The 12,764-nt window shown below is 33.1% G+C and overlaps 1 pseudogene; it reads right to left on the reverse strand.

Annotated features, from left to right (window-relative positions):
• Positions 1-2,345: 2,345 nt before the first annotated feature.
• On the reverse strand, positions 2,346-2,999 carry LOC132313883 (L-type lectin-domain containing receptor kinase S.1-like; annotated as a pseudogene).
• Between the last annotated feature and the right edge of the window lie 9,765 nt (positions 3,000-12,764).

Raw genomic sequence — 12,764 nt, forward strand, 5'->3', positions numbered from 1 at the left:
CTCATCCATGCCTTCACTAATATTATTTTATTAATAATATAAAAATAGTATATTATCCTTTAAACATTAGTTTATTATAATATAACTATATTTATCACCTCCAACTTATAAACACAATATACATAGATGTATATTTAATTATCTAACTTATCTAACAATTTATTTATACTTTGGTAACTCATCCATGCCTCCACAAATATTGATTTATGATTTGAAAAATCAATCATGCCTCTAGAAGTATGTTTATTTATACTATAGCAACTCAACTATGCATCTACAAGTAATTTATTTATACTTTGGTAAATCAACCATGCTTATTAAATGACAACCTATTTATGTCTTGGCAACTCATCCATGCCTCCAAAAGTATGTTTTTATCCATTCTATTAATTAGAAATTTATCTATACTCCCCATGCATGTATTTTATTAATACAATTAATAAGGAAATTTATTTATGTCTTTGGTAACTCATCCATGCCTCCAATTTAACCATGTACCGAACTTTACAATTAACTATGAAATAAATCATACATAGGCACTCCATGAAAGTTATAAACATATAATTAATTTAAATAAACAACCTATTATGATTTCAAGAACAACGCCACCACTTATATAAACATGATAAATATCAATGAACAACTTATTAATTGACTAGGCTATATTTATTTGTTTATGTATGGCAGTATATAACACGTAGGCATCTATAATACGTAGGTTACACAATTTAGCAATGTCCAAATAACATGTTACACGTTAAATATAAATATTCAGAATTATTTGGCTAACACCCAACAAATACAAATTATCCAAATTGATTTAAACAATTATGGAATAAGATATATATTAAAATCAACACGTCTTACGATCTAATTAGCTAAAACAATTACGGGATAAAATATATGTATATACAAAATTTGTGTTGTCTTCCAGCCCAATTTTGACAAGATAAACATCTGTTTCATGAAATTTTTATGAAATACAAAATTGTAAATCTTCGAATTTTCATTCATCACGCCGGATTTGAGCCGTTTTGGCACTCGAGGAAAAGAGATACAGACATAATACTAAAACGGAAATTGGGGAAACTTTCCTAATTGAAGAAGGATTCTTCCCTTTTCTTCTAATCAATTTCTTCATATGCATTTATCCTATGTCTAAGTGATAACATACCAATTTAATCTATAGATTTGATACTCAAGGTGATAAATTTATGGGTTCTAAGAAGAAAGTTAGAAAAGAACTTGCCTGAAAGTTTCGAAACGAAACCGAAGCTTCAACCTTGGTTGTCTCTTCTAAATCCGACGTCCTCTTTCTCTGATTTGGTCTTCTCTTTGTCAGCCTTCCCTTCTTCTTTTTCTCTACTTCTCTTATTTTTTTCTAATGTGAAAAATATTTTAACAATATAACCTTATGTGTATATTTATACACATTAATACCCTAATCCTATTCCTAGTATGACTACCCAAATAAAAGAATAATAATCTTAAATAAAATATATAAACATATATTATATTATATATATAATTATTTATTAATTATATATATATATATATATATATATATATATTCCTCACACAATAAAAATAAATAATATATATTGCCAATTCAAATCCTCCTCCATGTAGGACTCTAATTATATTAATATACATGACACACAAACACACACACACACACACACACACACATATATATATATTATGTAATTTATTTATAAATCCTTTTTAACTGATACTTACTATATATATGCATATAGTCCTATACATATATACTTACTATAAAGGGCAAATTTCTGTAAACCCCCAATACTATTAAAAAGTGATCAAAAAACCCCAACCAGTTTTTAAAACCCCCAATAATATAATAAAGTTATCAGTTTACCCTAACTCTGTCAATTGGGCGTTAAGGGTATGTGAAATGACTAAATTACCCTTATTATATTCCTTTTTATTTAAAAAACTAAAAAATCATATTTTTGAAATTACAATACTATCCTTTAGGTCAAAACGACCATGTTTAGTGCCAATACTGTCCTTTAGGACAAATTATTGTATGAACAATTGTCGCCTTCACTGGAGTCTTCCCCTATTGTCACCAACGCCGATCTCTATTCAACACTGATCATTGGCTTCGTAGTCTAGCTCTGCCATCGCTCGATCCCAAAATCGATGATGTGAATCTTCATCGCTCTGTAGGTGGCTTCGAAGATTGCTTGGTTTGCCATCAAATGGGCGAATTTAGAGTACAGTGAACTTGAATGGGGAGGGAATCTGCAATTACCTGAGAGGGCTCACCGGTTATGGCGACTGTGACTTGGAGTGGTGCTGCCTCATACAATAATTTCTCATCCTTTTGGGCAAATTTCTGTATATTTTTGCTCCGGCGCCAAATATCCCAAAGTCCCCACCACTCTCGTCGTGTTCGGCACCTCCCCTTGCGTATACAACTTCGCTAGACCAAAATCACCCAATCGACCTCTCATGTCAGACCCCAACAAAATGTTGCTCGACTTAATGTCTCTGTGAATCACCACTTGGTCCCAACCATGGTGGAGATAGCTCAAGCCCTCTGCAACGTCGGCGAGGATTTTTCTTCGATCATCCCAACCCAAAAACATCTTGGGTTTGTCGAATATCCATCGATTCAGGCTACCATTCGGCATATAATCGTACACAAGCATCAATTCGTTGCCCTTTTGACACCAACCTCGCATTTGAACCAAGTTCTTGTGTTGAATACGACCCATAATCGAAATCTCTGCAATGAATTCTCTCAAACCCTACTTCGAATCGTGGTTCACGCACTTCACGGTGACGACTGTGTTGTTGGGTAGTGTTGCTTTGTATACTTTGCCGAACCCACCAGTCCCGAGAAGCTCATCTTTGGAGAAGCCATTGGTGGCCTCACTGAGCTCTTCGTATGAATATCTGTGCGGCCAGTATTCGAGCTCCCAATCTTCAATCTCATCCTCTTCTTCTTTTGTAGTCTTTCGCCAAAATCAGTAAAACCCAGATAAGCAAACAATGAATATAACAAATGCAATCGTAATTCCGGCAAAAGCTCCGTGAGAGAGCGAAGAGGACGATGATTGAAATTTAAAAACCGATAAATTTGTAGTGGAGTTACCTTTGGTAAAACGTGAAGTTAACTTTGGTGGGTTTTTGCTATTACATAGTTGGGGGTATTTTCGGTATAACAGATTTAAATACACATCACTTGTTTGGCACATGTGATAGCAGGGGTATTTTCGGTATAACAGATTTAAATACACATCACTTGTTTGGCACATGTGATAGCAGGGGCATTTTCGTCACAAAAGTCAAATTGTCAAAGCAATTGTTAACCACACGCTGGGTTAACAGGCCCAATTAACAGAGTTGGGGTAAAATGAAACTTTATTATATTATTGGGGGTTTTAAAAACTGGTTGGGGTTTTATGATCACTTTTTGATAGTATTGGGGGTTTACAGAAATTTGCCCTACTATAAATATACAATTCTCTATATAATTATATATATATTCATATAATCCATTTAATATGCATAACATATATTAATATATATACTCATGCATAAATCCATGGGCATTTAAACCATCCCAAATTCCTTTAAGACTTCCTTTTCCAGCCCAAGACCCAAATCTTTTGGTCAAAATAATCCAAGCCCAGTCCATTAAACTTAAACAAATAATTAAATAAATAAACACTTATTATTAAAATAACTAAATACATGTAGCACATAATCAAATAATAATTAACAATCAAGTCATGCAATACAAATAAAAATCAACACGTTAATAAATCAATCAACAATCAAGCACTTCATTATATCAAAAAAATCAAATAAACAAGTAAACAAATAATTAATTTAAAATAAATAAATCCATTAAATTCATTTAAAGACAATTAATTTAATTAAATAATTCCTCTAAAACATATGGTATTACATTTAATAACCCTACAAGATTCCCAAGCAATTTTCAAAGAAAAAGGTTTGTGATTCCATAGAACCTGATCCTCACCACCATGAATTCTGTTGTGCTGTATACATTGTTGAATTTTAGTTGGAAGACCATCAACCTTCCACTGAAGATTCTCAATGAAATTACTCAAGAGTAATTTCTTATTAGTAGAAACCATTCTCAATGTTCTATACCTGAACATGTCAGATAAAAAGTGCCCCCCACACCATGGATCCAAAAAAATATTGATAAGTTGTCCATTGCCAATATGATAAGAACATTTATCTTTTAATATCCCTCTAACTGCTACAATTCCTTTCCAAATTACTAAATGAGTTATCTTTTGGAATCACAGACTAGTATGAAGCTGCCTTGAGATTACAATTTTTGAACCACGCAACCCATAGTCTGTCTTTAGATAGTAGAAAATCCCAGGCCAAAAAGCATTTGGTAGCTCTATCAATATCCGTTAATCTCCTCAAACCAAAACCTCCCTTAATTTTTGGAGAAGAAAATTTCTTGCAACATAAACCATGCAATTTTATAGTGTTGTCATCGTAACCCCAAGCAAAATTTCTCATCATTCTTTCATTAATGTTCATTACAATAACTGGAATAGAGAAGACAGAAGACAAGTAGAGGACCATAGAAGTCACTGCAACTCTAATTAATTCAATTATGTAAGGGTGCTAGTAGAAGTAATGGCCTCTTAAAGTTTATACACACATACATATGTGGTCCTTTCATTCTTGCTACACTAAACGGGAATAAATACTTGTGATACCCCTGGATTTCCGGATGTGGGTTGGCCAGGCCCACGCTTGAATACCTAAGGATATAAAAAATAAATTAATAATAATCGAAGACAGAGTACAAAATAGATAAATAAGAATAAATAAATTTCTGAAAGAAAACTAAAATGATAATCCTTTAATTGAAACGTCAGAATAAAATTTCATTAAATAATAAATTATTCTGATACAATTAATCCTCTAATAATGCAACTTGGGAATCCATACCGTGTGGACCCTTAGAAAATCTCAAAACAATAATCAAAAGTAAACAACTGTCTACAACTAGATACTGAATCATAAAGGAAACTCCTAGGTAGATAAACCGGAAGAATGAAGTAGATGATCCCTGCTCAGCACGAACAATCCCTACTCCTAACGAACACCTGAAAAATAATGGTGGGTTAGGCCCATAAACAAGTTCTACTCTACTACAGTCCAAGTAGAGATCCGATACACGTATACACCCTAGTCAATCCAACAATATCAAGTAGTCCGTACATATATATAGATACACACTAAAGGAACCTTACTAGACTATAGGGTTGTCTCAACCTGAATAGTAGGTAACATGCAAAACGCACATATAGTGGGCATGAGTACCTAGACCTACCAGGGTACACAACTACACTATATCTAGCTACACATCCCTGGCAATATACGCACCCTAACCATGATCCTGAGACTCAAGCTCATATCATGGAACCATAATCATATATATAAATCCATCCTATCCAACTATAATTAATCCTTTATAAGTCATTCAACTTGCTTAGTTGACCTGACTTAAATATAGGTAGGACTTAATATTCTTTTGGTTAATTCATCCTTTTACATAAAATAGGTAGGACTTAACTGATAAGTTTATCCGTCCCTAGAATGCCACCGTCCCATACCGATGCATTAAATCACACAATCTAATACATGATGCAACAGATAAAGCAGGACATCAATAATCCAAAGTAAAATGATAAAAATCACATATATAATCCTTGAATATATTTAAGAAAAATAACAATTCTAAGTAGCATGCATTTAATCTTTAAAATATAATAAATTAACATGCACCTCAAATAAATTGTTTAAACCTCCGGGATGTAGTTAAATTATTAAATCTAATTAATTGATTAAATTAGTTTAATGCCAATATCCATCCATTTAAATTGTTAAAATAGTATTAAGCAACTAAATTATCCATTAACAATATGCAAATTTACTTAAAACATCATATTATTTAACTTATAGCATGTGTATGTAAATTATGCTTCCTGGGATTTAAATATGTCAAATAATAATACTTTAAACCCTCATCATCATCCAAACCATCTCTGGAACCCTAAAACCCCAAAGTAGTAGCCAAATTTCACATCCCGTTGAAGTCCCAGCCATGGAACATGCTCCCTTATGAAAAGAGTAGGCTTTATCCAAAAGGAGTAGGCTCTGCCCACAATGGAGCCGCCTCCACTTACAATGGAGCCGCCTCCACTCCAAGAGGAGCCGCCTCTACTCTGAGTAGAGCCGCCTGTACTCCTTCTACCCTCCGTCTTCTTCGTCTCTGGCGAGTTTTAGACACTCTGTACTCAAGGTTCCAAAACATCTATTCTAGGTCCCAAACGATCCCAATAATTTTATAAATTCCATATGCATTATAAACACGAATTAAACCAAAGTTCCATGCAATTAATTTCAAGATTAATCAAGAACACATATAAATACACATATACTGTTTTAATTCAAATTAAGCATTCTTATAAAGTTGATTTATTATCTGATTAATCCCTGAAATTAACTAGGCATGTATAGAACACAGACCTAAGGGAAATAGTAAGAATAAGAACTTGTTTTTAAGGTTTCTATTTGAAACCTTTAACCGTCTTCTCCCTAGGTTTTCCGACAATCTCTGGTTGTCGTTAAGACCCTCTGTTGCTCCTGGTTCAACCCACGAGCAAGCCCTAACCCTTCCTTCCTTGGTTCAGCCTTCAATTTTGGCCAAAACCCTAGCTTCCTCTCTCTCTATTTTCCTCTCTTTCTCTATGCCGCTTCTGTGACGTGAATAGGGTTCTTAAAACCCTTTCATAGACTTATGCAATATATATATATATATAAGCTAATATTAACCCTAATCATATATGCAAACTAAGTCTGATACTAAAGAAAAACATAAAAGAAAAAGAAAAATAAATAACAATAATAATATATACTAACTATATACGTGATATAGAAATATATATAAATATATGTATATATATATATAATATACAACTTATAATTATATATATATATATATATATATATATAACTGACTATATTTATTAATATTAATAATTTAGAATACTAGTAAGTATAATATCCAAATATACATATATACCCATATATATATGTATCACAATCCATAGGTAAATATCCGTACCCATTAACCTCATTTCCAAGTAGTCCATGTGATCCATTGGGTTGGTCCATTACTATTATCCACATCCATCCTTTTTAAACAATAAAAATAACATAAAAACAACTAATTCATTTAATCCTAACAAATAAAAATATAAACAAATACACATCATCAAATCAAGTACGTTAACTACTAAATTAATTACACTTCATTTAAACACATTTAAATCACACAAATACATAGCAACAATACACACAATCTAAATTAAACAACTAAGTCAATTAAACACATAACAAATAGCCAATAATCAAGTAATCAAATAAAAATGTAATTAAAATAATTAAATAAATACCGAGACTATCCTTTTAAAATTGGGGGTATTATAATACTTTATTACATTTATTGATGATTATTCTCATTAAAGTTATATGCACTTAATTGGTGAGAAATATGAGGCACTAGATATATTTAAAATTTATAAGAGAGAAGTTGAACGCCAGCTTGATAAGAAAATTAAAGTAGTACGATTTGATCGTGGTGGTGAATACTACGGAAGGCACGATCATATAATTCGTAATCTATGGCCATTTGCTAAGTATCTACAGAAGTGTGGTATACTTGTGCAATACACCTTGCTAGGTGCCCCTGACCAAAACGGCGTAGCTGAACGGGAGAATCACACTCTTATGGATATGGTGCAAACTATGATGAGTAATTCATCTTTACCAGATTTTTTGTGGGGTGAAACTCTTAGGACTACTACATATATCTTAAATCGAGTGCTTTCTAAGGCAGTTTCAAAAACTCTTTTCGAGTTGTGGACAGGAAAAAACCTAGTTTAAATCACTTGCATGTCTGGGGATATGAAGCAGAGGCTAAATTATACAACCCACATGAAAGGAAACTTGATCCCAGAACAGTCAGTTGTTATTTTATAGGATATCTAGAGAGGTCAAAAGGCTATAGGTTTTATTGTCCATCATATAATACCAAACTTATTAAGACCCTAAATGCTAGGTTCATTGAGGATGGTTACACTAGTGGGAGTATAGAGCCCAAGCACATGATATTTGAGGAAAATTAAAATATAAATTTAGTTCCTTGGGATGACGTAGTTGTCCTACTCACTACCATACAAGATGGTAATTTAAGTCATCAAGAGCTTGAAGAGCAAACACGTCACATGGAAGAAATCTCAAATGAACCAATAGTTGACATGCTATTATGAAGATTAAGGAAATAAAGGAAAAGTGCTATTCCAAATGACTATGAAGTTTATCTACAAGAGATTGAGTTCAACGTTGGTCAAGAAGATGATCCACTATCATTTCCAGAAGCCAAAAGTAGAACTTTTGCTTAATAATGGCCATATGCAATGAAAGATGAGTTAGATGTAATGAAAAAAAATCAAGTTTAGGATTTAGTTGACTTACTAGAGGGAGTCAGACCCATTGGCTGTAAACAGTGTCTAATATATGCCTATGCTTACGTTCAGCATGCCCATTTTGTTGAGATGTGCCAAGATAAGAGGAATGAGAGATTAGGCCTTGTTCTCGAAGAAATTTTAGAAAATTTGTTTTATTGTATTCCATAGCATTATTAGCACAAAATATTTTAATGGACTGGGAGAACTAGATTTTGACCATGTTTGCAAAATCATAGTGAAGTTGAGGTAATTCAGAGCAATTTTTCATAAGATGTAGCCAAGTAAATCATGAGTAATCATAAATGAAGATAAAAAAGTATTTGGATCACCCCATTGTAGTATAAGGGGAAGGTCCCCATACATCATAGTGTATTAGGTCAAAAGGAGCATAAGTAAAATATGTGCTTTTATTGAAGGGTAAAGCAGGTTGTTTTGTAAGTTTATAAGGTAAACAAGTTACATCATCTTTTTCAACTGAACCTAATTGACCTAGTTATACTAAGGAGCATAAATACCCAACAAACACATAACCTAATCGGGATTGCCAGATGTTGAGTGAAAAAGTAGATGTTACTGAAACAACAGTGGAGATTGTAGAGAGCCAACGAGAAGGAATTCTGAGATGGATGAGCTCAAAGAGACGTCCCACTTTATGGCCTATCCTACAGGTCTGCCCTATCTATGGATCCTGCATGTGGCAAAAAGAAAAAGAAAAAATAACATTAAGTCCAAGTTCACATATCTGACTGATAGAGAGAAGGTTGAATGTAAGTTTTGGTATATGGAATGTATGAGGGAGTGAGATATTGGGGGCGGAAATTTGACCGATGTGATTGACATGTAAGGGAGATCTATCAGCCATTTGAATAGTAGCTATAGTGGTAGCAAGATGTTGGGAAGAAAACATTATGGAATCAGTGGTCATGTAATTACAACAACCAGAATAAAAAACCCAAGAATTACCTGAGGTTACTCACAAAGCAATAGAAGGAGGAGTACCGGTATTGGAGAGTGTTGCCCAAGTATAGACTCTAGAAGGGGGGTGAATAGAGTCTTTGGCAAACAATGGCCAATTTTCAGTTTTGCAAATTCTACTAAACCCTTCTTACAATTATGCACTTATCAAGATATAAACATAAGCAATTAATAGCATAAATTTAAAAGAGATAAGGGAAGAGAGATTGCAAACATTCACACGGCAATTTTTGCGAGGTTCGGAAACTCCTCCTCCTCGGCTCAAGACCCCTCTTAAGACTTCCTAATCCACTAGTGCACCTCCTTAGGGTGGAGATGAAACTTTTATATGAAACAACTCCTTACTTCACTTTGCTAAGAGACAACTGCTCTTAATCTTCCTTTGGGTCACACCAACCCTTACAAATTGAAGCTAGCTTTCTTCTTCTTCCTTGGGCCACACAAGCCCTTACAAATGAATATCAAATTTTTTGCATACAAATATATCTCTCAAAGATTGATATGCAAATTAAAGCTCACAACTAGATTATATATGAATAGATTGAAGCTCAATACTCTATAAATGATATGGGATGAGAGAGCATGATATGAATGAAGAACAAAAGCTTTTATGATGCTAGAAGATGTCTCTCAAGTGTAGCAACTTTTAATCCCGAAGTCCCCAACTCTATTTATAGAGTTTTGATGAGCTAATTCAAAATTAGAGCTGTTGTGCATGCTGCCCGAGAGGAAATAGCCGTTCAGATTCAAATCTGGGCAAGTTCGGCCGACCGAAATGAAACACCATTATGTTTCAGTCATCCAAAATGAAGTGAGATATGCTGAGTGCCTTATTTCGGTATGCCGAAATAAGTTAGCCTTGTGTTTTGGTCGACCGAAATACCTTCCTCCTTTATTCTAAAACATTCTGTTAGAATGGGTCGTCCGATTCATATTGCTTATGCATTTCGGTCTACCAAAATGAAACTGCTCAGGACTTGTGTTCTAAGTTAACAGATGAGACAGTTTGTGTACAGGACATCTGCGCAGACCTTATTTCCATTGAAAACATTAAAGTAAATGTCTTTACAGTATTTATATGTCCATTTACTTTAAGTTTACAATGTAAATAAGGAAGTACCCCACATTTGGATTCAATAAAAAATACTAGAAAATTAAAATCCACCTAAATCAAAATGTAGAAATTCAGTTTTAGTACAAATTTGGATTTCTGACAGTGTTGGTAAAAATGAATCTGTATGTAGACCAATGTAGACTTGGTCAAAAATTCTGATAAAATCAGTTTAGGCTAGTTGAAGTATAAATAGTTATTACCGGGAAATTTTTTTTTGAAATAATCATTATTTCAAAATTCCATTTTCACACTTAGCCAAAAACACAGTTTTTCATGACGCGCTTTCTGGGGTCCTAATGTCCATTGCCAACTTATGGTAATGGAGGCTTCTCATGCCTTAATTGTTAACCAATATGAATTATATGATAATGTGCATGGTCTTAGCATTTCTAGCACAAGTGCTGAGTTATTTCAAAGCTTATGCAAGCTTGAACTAACTCACTCTTTAGCAAAGACTCCATATGTCAATTGTATATCAATGAAGTGCATAATCTATTGCTAATGGATATAGGAGCATATGAATGATGATATGATATGCATGGTCCTATAGAGATGAGCTTTAAATGGATTCATAAATACTTTGACATTGAATCCTAAACACTCACCATCCTATCTACCCTTTTTTTTCACGCTTTATCCATGATCGAGTAGGCTTGCAGGTAGACTTGCTTTCTTCCTTCCTTTGAGTTGCTTTCTTACTCATTGTAGTCCAAGCTATCTTTGGATGGACTTTGCATTTGCTTCTTTGCAACTTCATGTCTTCTTTGTATCCATTGATTTCCTTGATGTGATCTTGAAATGATCTCTACAGCTTCATTGAGATTCTTCTTTGAATGTAAATAATCTATATAACACTCAATGTAAACATTAGTCCTTAAACACCATTAATGGTTTGTTATCATTAAAACCTCTAGATAGTCCTTGGATGAAATCCTTAAGGCCAACAATCTCCCCCTTTTTGATGATGACAAAACATTGATGCGTTCATAAGCAAGTGGAGTAGCATTTGAAAAATGCTCCCCCTATCAAAGTGCATTTAATGAACATAATGTTATAGAATAGCATGCTTGTACATTCTTCATGAATTTTAGACATTAATATGCATATAAGATCATTTTTCTTTTCAAGAGATTTCTACAAATCTCCCCCTATCAACATGCTTCAATTAAAAGATATATATCATTCATTTGACATGTAAGCACAATGAGATAATGATATATATGTAATATCAGGCATTTGAATCACATCACACATATTTCTCCCCCTTTGTCATTTCAAAAAGGTGGGAGGCCTAGATAACTTCATTTAACATTTATCATAGTGGATAGAGAAGTGATGGCATCAAGAATTGACTAGATAGTGGTAATGACTATAATATGTTTTGGAGTGCAACAGATAAGCAATTATATCATAAGATACCAATTTTATTGATAGCATGAGTTCAATAGATCATAAAGGTTCATGGCATATACAAAAGTATACATAAGTCATAAACCAAAGAATGAAGCATAAACTCAAATAGGAAAAAGCATACAAAAGTATACACAATAAAGCATAACAAAAATAAAAATGAAGCATGGATTAAAATGAACCAAAAGGCAAATCTAAGAATTTAAGTGTGCTTCAATCTTAATATAATTTTCCCATTTGATATTTTCAAGGATGAGGGAAAATTAATTAAAATTATGAAAACTCATGAGTGTGAATATAATGACCAACAAGTCATTTCGTAGCATGTTTAACAATTTCCAAAGAAGTCAATTAGGCTTAGCAAATCATGCAATATTCCTTCACAAGAGATTATCAATAATCTCCCCCTATGAGTATGCTTCTATTTATATCATATATCAAGTATTGGAGATATGCTAGATAACGTAATAAAACAATGATATATGGAATGAGCCATTGATGCCAATGATCTTCTTTTTATAAGTATATGATTGAATGATCAAAATCACATGTGGCATTACTCCTAGTCATATGCAATAAATTTTCAATTATACAAAAGCATATTTTCTTTGACATATATGATTCGAAATAATTGGCTACACGATTTTTCATGTGGATGAGCTCAATATTTCTTTTGTTTATATTTCTCAAGATGTGAT

Source organism: Cornus florida, unplaced genomic scaffold, assembly GCF_030987335.1.
Source record: "Cornus florida cultivar Cherokee Brave unplaced genomic scaffold, ASM3098733v1 CherokeeBrave_3.0.0_Hap2_Chr06, whole genome shotgun sequence".
NCBI classification, from domain to species: Eukaryota; Viridiplantae; Streptophyta; class Magnoliopsida; order Cornales; family Cornaceae; genus Cornus; species Cornus florida.